At 41.7% G+C, this 12,273-nt stretch overlaps 1 non-coding gene across 1 annotated transcript; it reads left to right on the top strand.

Annotated features, from left to right (window-relative positions):
• Positions 1-11,672: 11,672 nt before the first annotated feature.
• LOC112745193 (small nucleolar RNA R71) lies at positions 11,673-11,780 on the top strand. The gene has a single exon (XR_003173134.1). It is a non-coding gene; the product is annotated as a small nucleolar RNA R71 (small nucleolar RNA).
• The last annotated feature ends 493 nt before the right edge of the window (positions 11,781-12,273 follow it).

Raw genomic sequence — 12,273 nt, 5'->3', positions numbered from 1 at the left:
GCGCCAAGTGCGCCTACGCGCGAGGGGTCATTCTGCTAAAAATTTTCTAAGTTAAAAGCTGCAGAATTCACAGATTCAACCCCCAATCTTCCGACGGTCATAACTCTCTCATTTTAAATCATTTTTCACCCGTTCTTCGAACGGCATGGACATCCCGGATCCAATTTCATTTCTAAATAGAATTGGCACAAATCAAGGATCCGTAGTCCAAGTTATGTCCCGTCAAAATATGCCCAAAAACCATATTTTCATTCAAAACCACAAAGTGCCGTTTTCAAAACAAGCCACTTTCAACTTTTTTCAAAATCAATTAAAACATGCCAATTTCATCCCTTTTCTTTGAAATCAATCAAAGTGTACCAAATTCAACAACAAGCCATCCTCAACTCACGCATTGACATTTTACCAAAATTATCAAAACTACCTCCAACCATTTTAACACTTCTCAATCAAAAGGCCAAAGGATAAACACAATATTATGTCATACATCCTTCTCATCCCAATTTCTAACAATATCAATTTTCAATCAACCATCATTATACATAATCATCATACTCACCAACAATATGGCACCACCCATCAATTCAACCTCAATCATTCATCAAGCATATATCACAACATGCATTTTCTCACATATCACACAATCAAGGCATCAATATTCATAATCACACATATGATCATATCATATATCTCAACCATTCCACAACATCATCAATTCAATGCCTATCTTAGGGCCTCTAGCCTAAGTATTTCCTACCACATTACATATTAGATACGGGAAACCGAAACCATACCTTAGCCGATTTCCCAAGCTCAACCGGAGCACTTCCAAACCACTTTTCCTCAAGCTCTCAAGGTCTCAACACCTCCAAGAACAGATTTTATCACACAAAACCCTCTTCCGAGATTTCCAAAATCACCAATCAAGCTCCAATATTCACATATACACAACCTAGGCCACAATCATCATACCCATACACAACATCTCAATGCCCAAACCTCATAGAACAATAAATTACACTAGGGTTGAGAATCTTACCACACCCAAGGTCCAAAGAGATAAGATTAACCTTCTCCTTCAAGAGAGTTGGGTCCTATAACATCAAAGAACCCAAAATCTCAACATTTTTACTCATGAAACTCGAAATCAAGGGCTGGAATTTCGAACAGTAAAACGTGGCTTACCTCAAGATTAATTGTATGGGTTTTTTAGAGCTCTCCGCGGTGAACGCGTGGCCGCAAACGGAGCGGCAATCGGAGCTCTAGATCAAAAGTTATGGTGGTTTGAAGATCAAGTGAGAGATAGAACTTGAGAGAGTGTTCTTCCCTCCATGGCCTCCATTTCAGCGTGTTTAGTGTCTCAAATGAGGAGAGAGAGTGCTGAAAACTAGGGTTTTGGTTTAGTTTAGTTGGGCCAAGGGCCCACTTTGGGTCCAGTTGGCCCGGTTTGGCCCGTTCGGTCCAATCTTGGTCCGATTTCTATAAAATTGGTACCAAAATTCTCGTCTCAATTTCCTCTATCATATTAAGCCATAAAAATAACATTTTTGGCTTTCTAGAATAAATTCTCATTTATGGGTTAATTAGCCGTTAATTAACCGGATCTTACAAGATGCATGCACAAAATCTTATTGGAGGATAATGCTAAACCAGTGATTCAACCACAGAGGCGGCTAAATCCAGCCATGAAGGAAGTGGTGCAGAAAGAGGTCACCAAATTATTGGAGGCTTGGATTATTTATCCTCTTTCTGACAGCCCCTGGGTAAGCCTTGTCCAAGTTGTCCCCAAAAAGGGAGGCATGACAGTGGTTCATAATGAAAAGAATGAACTGGTTCCTACAAGAACAGTTACAGGGTGGCGCATGTGTATTGACTACAGAAGGCTCAATACAGCCACCAGAAAGGATCATTTTCCTTTACCATTCATAGACCAGATGCTAGAAAGACTGGCAGGTCATGATTATTACTGCTTTTTGGATGGCTACTCAGGCTATAACCAGATTGCAGTAGATCCCCATGATCAAGAGAAAACATCATTCACATGTCCATCTGGAGTGTTTGCTTATAGAAGGATGCCATTTGGGCTGTGTAATGCACCTGCAACCTTCCATAGATGCATGTTCTCTATTTTCTCTGATATGGTGGAAAAATTTCTGGAAGTCTTCATGGATGACTTCTCAGTATATGGAGACTCATTCAGCTCCTGTCTTGATCACCTGAAACTAGTTCTGAAAAGATGCCAAGAGACCAACCTGGTTTTAAACTGGGAAAAATGTCACTTTATGGTGACTGAAGGGATTGTCCTTGGGCATAAAATTTCAAACAAGGGAATAGAGGTGGATCAAGCAAAAATAGAGGTAATTGAAAAATTACCACCACCTGCCAATGTTAAGGCAATTAGAAGCTTTCTGGGGCATGCAGGATTCTATAGGAGGTTTATAAAGGATTTTTCAAAAATCGCAAAACCTCTGAGCAATCTGCTAGCTGCTGACACGCCATTTGTGTTTGACACAGAGTGTCTGCAGGCGTTTGAAACGTTGAAAGCCAAGCTGGTCACAGCACTAGTTATTTCTGCACCAGACTGGACATTACCATTTGAGCTAATGTGTGATGCCAGTGATCACGCCATTGGTGCAGTACTGGGGCAGAGGCATGACAAGCTTCTGCATGTCATTTATTATGCTAGCCGTGTTTTGAATGATGCCCAGAAAAATTACACAACCACAGAAAAAGAATTGCTTGCAGTGGTTTATGCCATTGACAAGTTTAGATCATACTTAGTAGGATCAAAAGTGATTGTGTACACAGATCATGCTACTCTTAAATATCTACTCACAAAGCAGGATTCAAAACTCAGACTCATAAGATGGGTGTTGCTTTTGCAAGAGTTTGATATAGAAATAAGAGACAGAAAAGGGACAGAGAACCAAGTGGCTGACCATCTGTCCCAGATAGAACCAATAGAAGGGACGTCGTTCCCCTCTCTTGAAATCTCTGAGACCTTTCCTGATGAGAATTTATTTGCCATTCAGGAAACACCATGGTTTGCAGACATTGCAAACTATAAAGCTGCAAGGTTCTTACCCAAAGAGTACAACAGGCAACAAAAGAAAAAATTAATCACTGATGCAAAGTACTACTTGTGGGATGAACCCTATCTCTTCAAGAGATGTGCAGACGGAATAATCCGTAGGTGTGTGCCTAGAGAAGAAGCACAGAGGATCTTATGGCATTGCCATGGGTCACAATATGGAGGTCATTTCGGAGGTGAGCGAACAGCCACCAAGGTCCTCCAATGTGGCTTCTACTGGCCTACACTCTACAGAGATTCCCGAGAGTTTGTACATAACTGTGACAGTTGCCAGAGAGCTGGTAATTTGCCTCACAGTTACGCCATGCCTCAACAAGGAATCTTGGAGATTGAGTTGTTTGATGTATGGGGTATTGATTTCATGGGCCTTTCCCACCATCATACTCAAACACTTATATTCTGGTGGCAGTTGACTATGTATCAAAATGGGTTGAGGCCATTGCCACACCCACCAATGATACTAAAACAGTACTGAAATTCCTCCAGAAACATATATTCAGCAGGTTTGGTGTTCCCAGGGTACTAATCAGTGATGGGGGCACTCACTTCTGCAACAAACAACTTTACTCTGCCATGGTCCGGTATGGGATTCGCCACAAGGTGGCAACTCCATATCATCCACAGACAAATGGGCAAGCTGAAGTCTCTAACAGAGAACTAAAAAGAATCCTGAAACGGACTGTAAGTACCCGTAGAAAGGATTGGGCACGAAGCTTGGATGATGCTCTGTGGGCTTACAGAACATCATTCAAGACTCCTATAGGGACCTCTCCATACCAACTTGTGTATGGTAAGGCATGCCACCTGCCCGTTGAACTGGAACATAAAGCCTACTGGGCAACCAGATTCCTAAACTTTGATGCCAAATTAGCTGGAGAAAAAAGATTTCTTCAGCTAAATGAGCTAGAGGAATTCAGATTCACTGCTTTCGAAAATGCCAAGCTTTATAAAGAGAAATAAAAAAAGTGGCATGACAGAAAGCTGTCATCTAGAATCTTTGAACCAGGATAGAAAGTTCTGTTGTTTAACTCTAGACTCAGGCTATTCCCCGGGAAACTGAAATCCCGGTGGAGGGGACCATATGTGATTACAAGTGTATCACCATATGGTTATGTGGAACTTCAAGATATTGATTATGATAAGAAGTTCATTGTTAATGGACAGAGAATCAAGCACTATCTTGAAGGCAATATTGAGCAAGAGTGCTCAAGACTGAAGCTAAATTAAAAGCTCAGCAAGGTCCAGCTAAAGACAATAAAGAAGCGCTTGCTGGGAGGCAACCCAGCCATGGGGCATCACTTCCTCTAAGCATTTTGCCCTATTCTTGATTTTATTTGTTTATATAAAGTTCATTGATACTAAGGTAAAGAATCAATTGTATAAGTTTACAGGGTTACAGAAGGATTCTGCAAACAAAACAGAGAAAAAGAACTCACTGGCAAGAAAACGCCAGTAAAAGTCTGTTTTGGGCGTTCAACGCCCAAAAGAAGCATCCACTGGGCGTTGAACGCCAGTAAGGATAGCCATCTGGGCATTAAACGCCAGAAAGAAGCATCTTCTGGGCGTTGAATGCCAGAAAGAAGCTCCTTCTGGGCGTTCAGAAAAATGCGCAGTGACAAAGGAGTTCCTGGCGTTCAACGCCAGAAAGAAGCAACAGCTGGGCGTTCAACGCCCAGGAGAAGCAGCAATTGGGCGTTGAACGCCCAAAACATGCAGCGTTTGGGCGTTCAAACGCCAGGATGGTGGGGAGGAGGTAAATTCATTTTTTCTTCATATTTTTCATTTTAATCTTAATTTTCATGTTTCAATTCATGATTTCTTGCATAAACATGTTACAAACCCTGATTTCTAAAATCCCTAATTTCTAAAAACCCTTCTTTAAAAATATTAAATGTTTCTTAATCCATAAGCACAAATCCTTTTTTTTTCAATCCAATTCAACTCTTTTTCAAAATTTTCAAAACAAATTGGTGCACGAAATTGTGATGTCCAGGCTCGAACAATCCCTAGCAACGTGAGCAACTTGGTACGCGTAATCGTGATTACACTTTAATTATGTAAAATTCATGGCTCTTTCTTTCCCTGGCAATGGCGCCAAGAACATGGTGCCAATACCATGGTTCACAACTTCGATACAACTAACCAGCAAGTGCACTGGGTCGTCCAAGTAATACCTTACGTGAGTAAGGGTCGAATCCCACGGAGATTGTTGGTATGAAGCAAGCTATGGCCACCTTGCAAATCTCAGTCAGGCAGATATAAATTGATAATGGTGTTTTCGAATGATAATTAATAGAATATGGATAGAGGTACTTATGTAAATCATTGGTAGGAATTTCAGATAAGCGAATGGAGATGCTTTTCGTTCCTCTGAACCTCTGCTTTCCTGCTATCTTTATCCAATCAGTCTTACTCCTTTCCATGGCTGGCTTTATGCAAGGGCATCACCGTTGTCAGTGGCTACATCCCCTCCTCTCAGTGAAAAATATGCTCACATGCTCTGTCACAGCACGGCTAATCATCTGTCGGTTCTCGATCATGCTGGAATAGGATTCACCCTCCTTTTGCATCTGTCACTAACGCCCAGCACTCGCGAGTTTGAAGCTCGTCACAGTCATTCAATCATTGAATCCTACTCGGAATACCACAGACAAGGTTTAGACTTTCCGGATTCTCTTGAATGCCGCCATCATTCTAGCTTACGCCACGAAGATTCTGATTAAGAGATCTAAGAGATATTCATTCTAGCTTATTTCATGTAGAACGGAAGTGTTTGTCAGGCACGTGTTCATAGGGGAGAATGGTGATGAGCGTCACACATAATCATCACCTTCATCACGTTCTTGGGTGCGAATGGATATCTTAGAAGCGAAATAAGATGAATTGAATAGAAAACAGTAGTACTTTGCATTAATCTTTGAGGAACAGCAGAGCTCCACACCTTAATCTATGGAGTGTAGAAACTCTACCGTATGAAAATACATAAGTGAAGGTCCAGGCATGGCCGAGATGGCCAGCCCCCAAAACATGATCACAGGATCAAAATACAATCCAGGATCCAGGATGCCAAATACAATAGTAAAAGGTCCTATTTATAATAAACTAGCTACTAGGGTTTACATGAGTAAGTAATTGATGCATAAATCCACTTTCGGGGCCCACTTGGTGTGTGTTTGGGCTAAGCCTGAGTGTTGCATGTGCAGAGGCCATTTGTGGAGTTGAACGCCAGTATTTGTGCCAGTTTGGGCGTTCAACTCTGGTTCTGGATCCTTTTCTGGCGCTGGACGCCAGAATTGGGCAGAGAGCTGGCGTTGAACGCCAGTTTACGTCGTCTATTCTTGGCCAAAGTATGAACTATTATATATTGCTGGAAAGCCCTGGAAGTCTACTTTCCGACGCAATTGGAAGCGCGCCATTTTGAGTTCTATAGCTCCAGAAAATCCACTTTGAGTGCAGGGAGGTCAGAATCCAACAGCATCATCAGTCCTTCTTCAACCTCTGAATCTGATTTCTGCTCAAGTCCCTCAATTTCAGCCAGAAAATACCTGAAATCACAGAAAAACACGCAAACTCATAGTAAAGTCCAGAAATGTAAATTTAACATAAAAACTAATGAAAACATCCCTAAAAGTAACTAGATCCTACTAAAAACATACTAAAAACAATGCCAAAAAGCGTATAAATTATCCGCTCATCACAACACCAAACTTAAATTGTTGCTTGTCCCCAAGCAACTGAAAATCAAATAGGATAAAAAGAAGAGAATATACTATAAATTCCAAACTATCAATGAAACATAGCTTCAATCAAATGAGCGGGACTTATAACTTTTTGCCTCTTGAATAGTTTTGGCATCTCACTTTATCCATTGAGGTTCAGAATGATTGGCATCTATAGGAACTTCAGATTTCGAATAGTGTTATTGACTCTCCTAGTTCAGTATGATGATTCTTGAACACAGCTTCTTTATGAGTCTTGGCCGTGGCCCTAAGCACTTTGTTTTCCAGTATTACCTACCAGATACATAAATGCCACAGACACATAATTGGGTGAACCATTTCAGATTGTGACTCAGCTTTGCTAAAGTCCCCAATTAGAGGTGTCCAGGGTTCTTAAGCACACTCTTCTTTTGCTTTGGACCTTGACTTTAACCGCTCAGTCTCAAGTTTTCACTTGACACCTACACGCCACAAGCACATGGTTAGGGACAACTTGGTTTAGCCGCTTAGACCAAGATTTTATTCCTTTAGGCCCTCCTATCCACTGATGCTCAAAGCCTTGGGATCCTTTTTATTTGCCCTTGCCTTTTGGTTTTAAGGGTTATTGGCTTTTTGCTCTTGCCTCTTGGTTTTAAGAGTTTTGGCTTTTTCTGCTTGCTTTTTCTTTTTCTTTCTATTTTTTTTGCCTTTTTTTTTTTTGCAAGCTTTGTTCTTTGCTGCTTTTTCTTTCTTCAAGAATCATTTTTATGATTTTTCAGATTATCAAATAACATGTCTCCTAGTCATCATTCTTTCAAGAGCCAACATATTTAACATTCTTAAACAACAACTTCAAAAGACATATGCACTGTTCAAGCATACATTCAGAAAACAAGAAGCATTGCCACCACATCAATATAATTAAGCTAAGTTCAAGGATAAATTCGAAACTCATGTACTTCTTGTTCTTTTGATTTAAAACATTTTTCATTTAAGAGAGGTGATGGATTCATAGGACATTCATAACTTTAAGACATAGTTACTACTACTAATGATCATGTAATGAAGACACAAACATAGATAAGCACTTAACATAGAAAACGAAAAACAGAGAAAGTAAGAACAAGGAATGAATCCACCTTAGTGATGGTGGCGTTTCCTTCTTGAGGAACCAATGATGTCCTTGAGCTCTTCTATGTCTCTTCCTTGTCTTTGTTGCTCCTCCCTCATTGCTTTTTGATCTTCTCTTATTTCATGAAGCATGATGGAGTGCTCTTGATGTTCCACCCTTAGCTGTCCCATATTGGAACTCAATTCTCCTAGGGAGGTGTTGATTTGCTCCCAATAATTTTGTGGAGGAAAGTGCATTTGAGGCATTTCCAGGATCTCATGGAAATGAGCTTCTTGCGCCTCTTGAGCTCCATGAATGGGCTCTCTTGCTTGCTCCATCTTCTTCTTAGTGATGGGCTTGTCCTCTTTAATGAGGATATCTCCCTCTATGTCAATCCCAGCCGAATTGCATAGGTGGCAAATGAGGTGAGGAAAGGCTAACCTTGCCATGGTGGATGACTTGTCAGCCACCTTGTAGAGTTCTTGAGGTATAATCTCATGAACTTCCACCTCTTCTCCAATCATGATGCTATGGATCATGATGGCCCGGTCTATAGTAACTTCAGACCGGTTGCTAGTGGGAATGATTGAGCATTGAATGAACTCCAACCATCCTCTAGCCACAGGCTTGAGGTCCAATCTTCTCAGTTGAACCGGCTTACCTTTGGAGTCAATCTTCCATTGAGCTCCTTCTACACATATGTCCATAAGGACTTGGTCCAACCTTTGATCAAAGTTGACTCTCCTTGTGTAGGGGCGTGCGTTCTCTTCCATGTTTGGTAAGTTGAACGCCAACCTCACATTTTCCGGACTAAAATCTAAGTATTTCCCCCGAACCATTGTAACATAGTTTTTTGGATCCGGGTTCTTACTTTGATCATGGTTCTTGGTGATCGATGCATTGGCATAGAACTCTTGAACCATTAGGATGCCGACTTGTTGGATGGGATTTGTTAGAACTTCCCAACCTCTTCTTTGAATTTCATGTCGGATCTCCAGATACTCATTTCTTTTGAGTTTGAAAGGGACCTCAGGGATCACCTTCTTCATGGCCACAACATCATAGAAGTGGTCTTGATGGGCTTTGGAGATGAACCTTTCCATCTCCCATGACTCGGATGTGGAAGCTCTTGTCTTCCCTTTCCCCTTTCTAGAGGATTCTCCGGTCTTAGGTGCCATCAATGGTAATGGAAAAACAAAAAGCTTATGCTTTTACCACACCAAACTTAGAATATTGCTCGCCCTCGAGCAATAAACAAAAGAATAGAAGGAGAAGAAGAAGAAATATGGAGAGGGAGAGGGAGATGTGGTTTCGGCCAAGAGGAGTGTAGAGGGGTGTGTTGTGTGAATTTGATGAAGAATGAAGGTCTTTATATAGGGAAGGGAGGGGGGGGGGGAAGGTTTCGGCCATATGGGTGGGTTTGGGTGGGAGATTGGTTTTGAATTTTGAAGGTAGGTGGAGTTTATGAGGTAGGTTTATGGGGAAGAGTGGATGGATGTGAGTGGTGAAGAGGTGATGGGGAAGAGAGATTGAGGTGATTGGTGAAGGGTTTTTGGGGAGAGTGTGTTTATGGGGTTGTGTGAAAGAAAGTGGTGAGAAGAAGTGAGTGGAGGTAGGTGGGGATCCTGTGGGGTCCACAGATCCTGAGGTGTTCAAGGATTTACATCCCTGCACCCATTAGGCATGTAAAAATGCCTTTGCACCCAACTCTGGGCGTTCAGCGCCAGGTTGGTGGCCATTTTGGACGTTCAACGCCCATTTGTGTGCCATTTCTGGCGTTGAACGCCAGAACCATGCCTGTTCTGGCGTTCAGCGCCCAGAAGCTGCCCATTTTGGGCGTTCAGTGCCAGCACCATGCTCTGTTCTGGCGCTGAACGCCAGACAGATGCTCCTCCAGGGTGTGATTTTTCTTCTGCTGTTTTTGATTCCGTTTTCAATTTTTATATTTATTTTGTGACTCCACATGATCATGAACCTACAAAGACATATAACTAAGGAAAATATAGTTAGATAAATAAAAATTGGGTTGCCTCCCAACAAGCGCTTCTTTAATGTCAATAGCTTGACAGTGGGCTCTCATGGAGCCTCACAGATGTTCAGAGCTTTGTTGAGACTCTCCAACACCAAACTTAGAGTTTGGATATGGGAGTTCAACACCAAACTTAGAGTTTGGTTGTGGCCTCCCAACACCAAACTTAGAGTTTGACTGTGGGGGCTTGGGTTGACCCTGCTTTGAGAGAAGCTTTTCATGCTTCCTCTCCATGGTTGCAGAGGGAGATCCTTGAGTTTTAAACACAAGGGAGTCCTCATTCCATTGAAGGACTATTTCACCTCTGTCAACATCAATCACAGCTCTTGCTGTGGCCAGGAAAGGTCTTCCTAGGATGATGGATTCATCCTCTTCCTTTCCAGTATCCAGGACTATGAAATCAGCAGGGATGTAAAGGCCTTCAACCTTTACTAACACGTCCTCTACTTGTCCATAAGCCTGTTTTCTTGAATTGTCTGCCATCTCTAATGAGATTTTAGCAGCTTGCACCCCATAGATTCCCAGTTTCTTTATTACAGAGAGGGGCATGAGGTTTATTCCTGAACCAAGGTCACATAGAGCCTTAAAGATCATGGTGCCTATGGTACAGGGTATTATGAACTTTCCAGGATCTTGTCTCTTCTGAGGCAATGTCAGTTGATCCAGATCACTTAGTTCATTGATGAACAAGGGAGGTTCAACTTCCCAAGTATCAATGCCAAATAATTTGGCATTCAGCTTCATGATTGCACCAAGAAACTTGGCAGTTTGCTCTTCAGTAACATCCTCATTCTCTTCAGAAGAGGAATACTCATCAGAGCTCATGAAGGGCATAAGGAGGTTCAATGGAATCTCTATGGTCTCTAGATGAGCCTCAGAGTCCTTTTGTTCCTCAGAGGGAAGCTCCTTATTGATCACTGGATGTCCCAGGAGGTCTTCCTCCTTGGGATTCACGTCCTCCACTCCCCTTGTAGGTTCGGCCATGGTGCTTATGTCAATGGCCTTGCACTCTTCTTTTGGGTTCTCTTCTGTATTGCTTGGGAGAGTACTGGGAGGGATTTGAGTGATCCTTTTACTCAGCTGGCCCACTTGTGCTTCCAAATTTCTAATGGAAGATCTAGTTTCATTCATGAAACTTACAGTGGCCTTAGACAGATCAGAGACTAAGTTTGCCAGATTAGAATTATTTTGTTCAGAGTTCTCTGTCTGTTGCTGAGTGGATGATGGAAAAGGTTTATTATTGTTAAACCTGTTTCTTCCACCATTATTAAAGCCTTGTTGAGGCTTTTGATCCTTCCATGAGAAATTTGGATGATTTCTCCATGATGAGTTATAGGTGTTTCCATAAGGTTCACCTAAATAATTCACCTCTGCTATTGCAGGGTTTTCAGGATCATAAGCTTCTTCTGCATAAGAAGCCTCTTGAGTACTGTTGGATGCAGCTTGCATTCCATTCAGACTCTGAGAGATCATATTGACTTGCTGAGTTAATATTTTGTTCTGAGCCAATATGGCATTTAGAGTGTCAATCTCAAGAACTCCCTTCTTCATAGGCGTCCCATTATTCACAGGATTCCTTTTAGAAGTGTACATGAACTGGTTATTTGCAACCATGTCAATGAGTTCTTGAGCTTCTGCAGGCATTTTCTTTAGGTGAATGGATCCACCTGCAGAAGTGTCCAGTGACATCTTTGATAGCTCAGATAAACCATCATAGAATATATCCAGGATGGTCCATTCTGAAAGCATGTCAGAAGGACACTTTTTGGTCAACTGTTTGTATCTTTCCCAAGCTTCATAGAGGGATTCACCTTCTTTCTGTCTGAAGGTTTGAACATCAACTCTAAGCTTGCTCAGCTTTTGAGGAGGAAAGTACTTGGCTAAGTAAGCCGTGACCAGCTTATCCCAATAGTTCAGGCTGTCTTTGGGTTGAGAATCCAACCATAATCTAGCTCTGTCTCTTACAGCAAAAGGGAAAAGCATGAGCCTGTAGACTTCAGGATCTACTCCATTAGTCTTAACAGTATCACATATCTGTAAGAATTCAGTTAAGAACTGAAAAGGATCTTCAGATGGAAGTCCATGAAACTTGCGGTTCTGCTGCATCAGAGAAACTAATTGAGGTTTCAGCTCAAAGTTGTTTGCTCCAATGGCAGGAATGGAGATGCTTCTTCCATGTAAATTGGAATTAGGTGCAGTAAAGTCACCAAGCATCTTCCTTACATTATTATTATTTTCTGCTGCCATCTCCTCTTCCTGTTCGAAAATTTCTGAAAGGTTATTTCTGGATTGTTGTAATTTAGCTTCTCTTAATTTTCTCTTCAGAGTCCTTTCAGGTTCTGGA

Source organism: Arachis hypogaea, chromosome 14 (genome assembly GCF_003086295.3).
Source record: "Arachis hypogaea cultivar Tifrunner chromosome 14, arahy.Tifrunner.gnm2.J5K5, whole genome shotgun sequence".
Classification (NCBI taxonomy): domain Eukaryota; kingdom Viridiplantae; phylum Streptophyta; class Magnoliopsida; order Fabales; family Fabaceae; genus Arachis; species Arachis hypogaea.
This window is presented reverse-complemented; position numbering and strand designations above follow the sequence as displayed.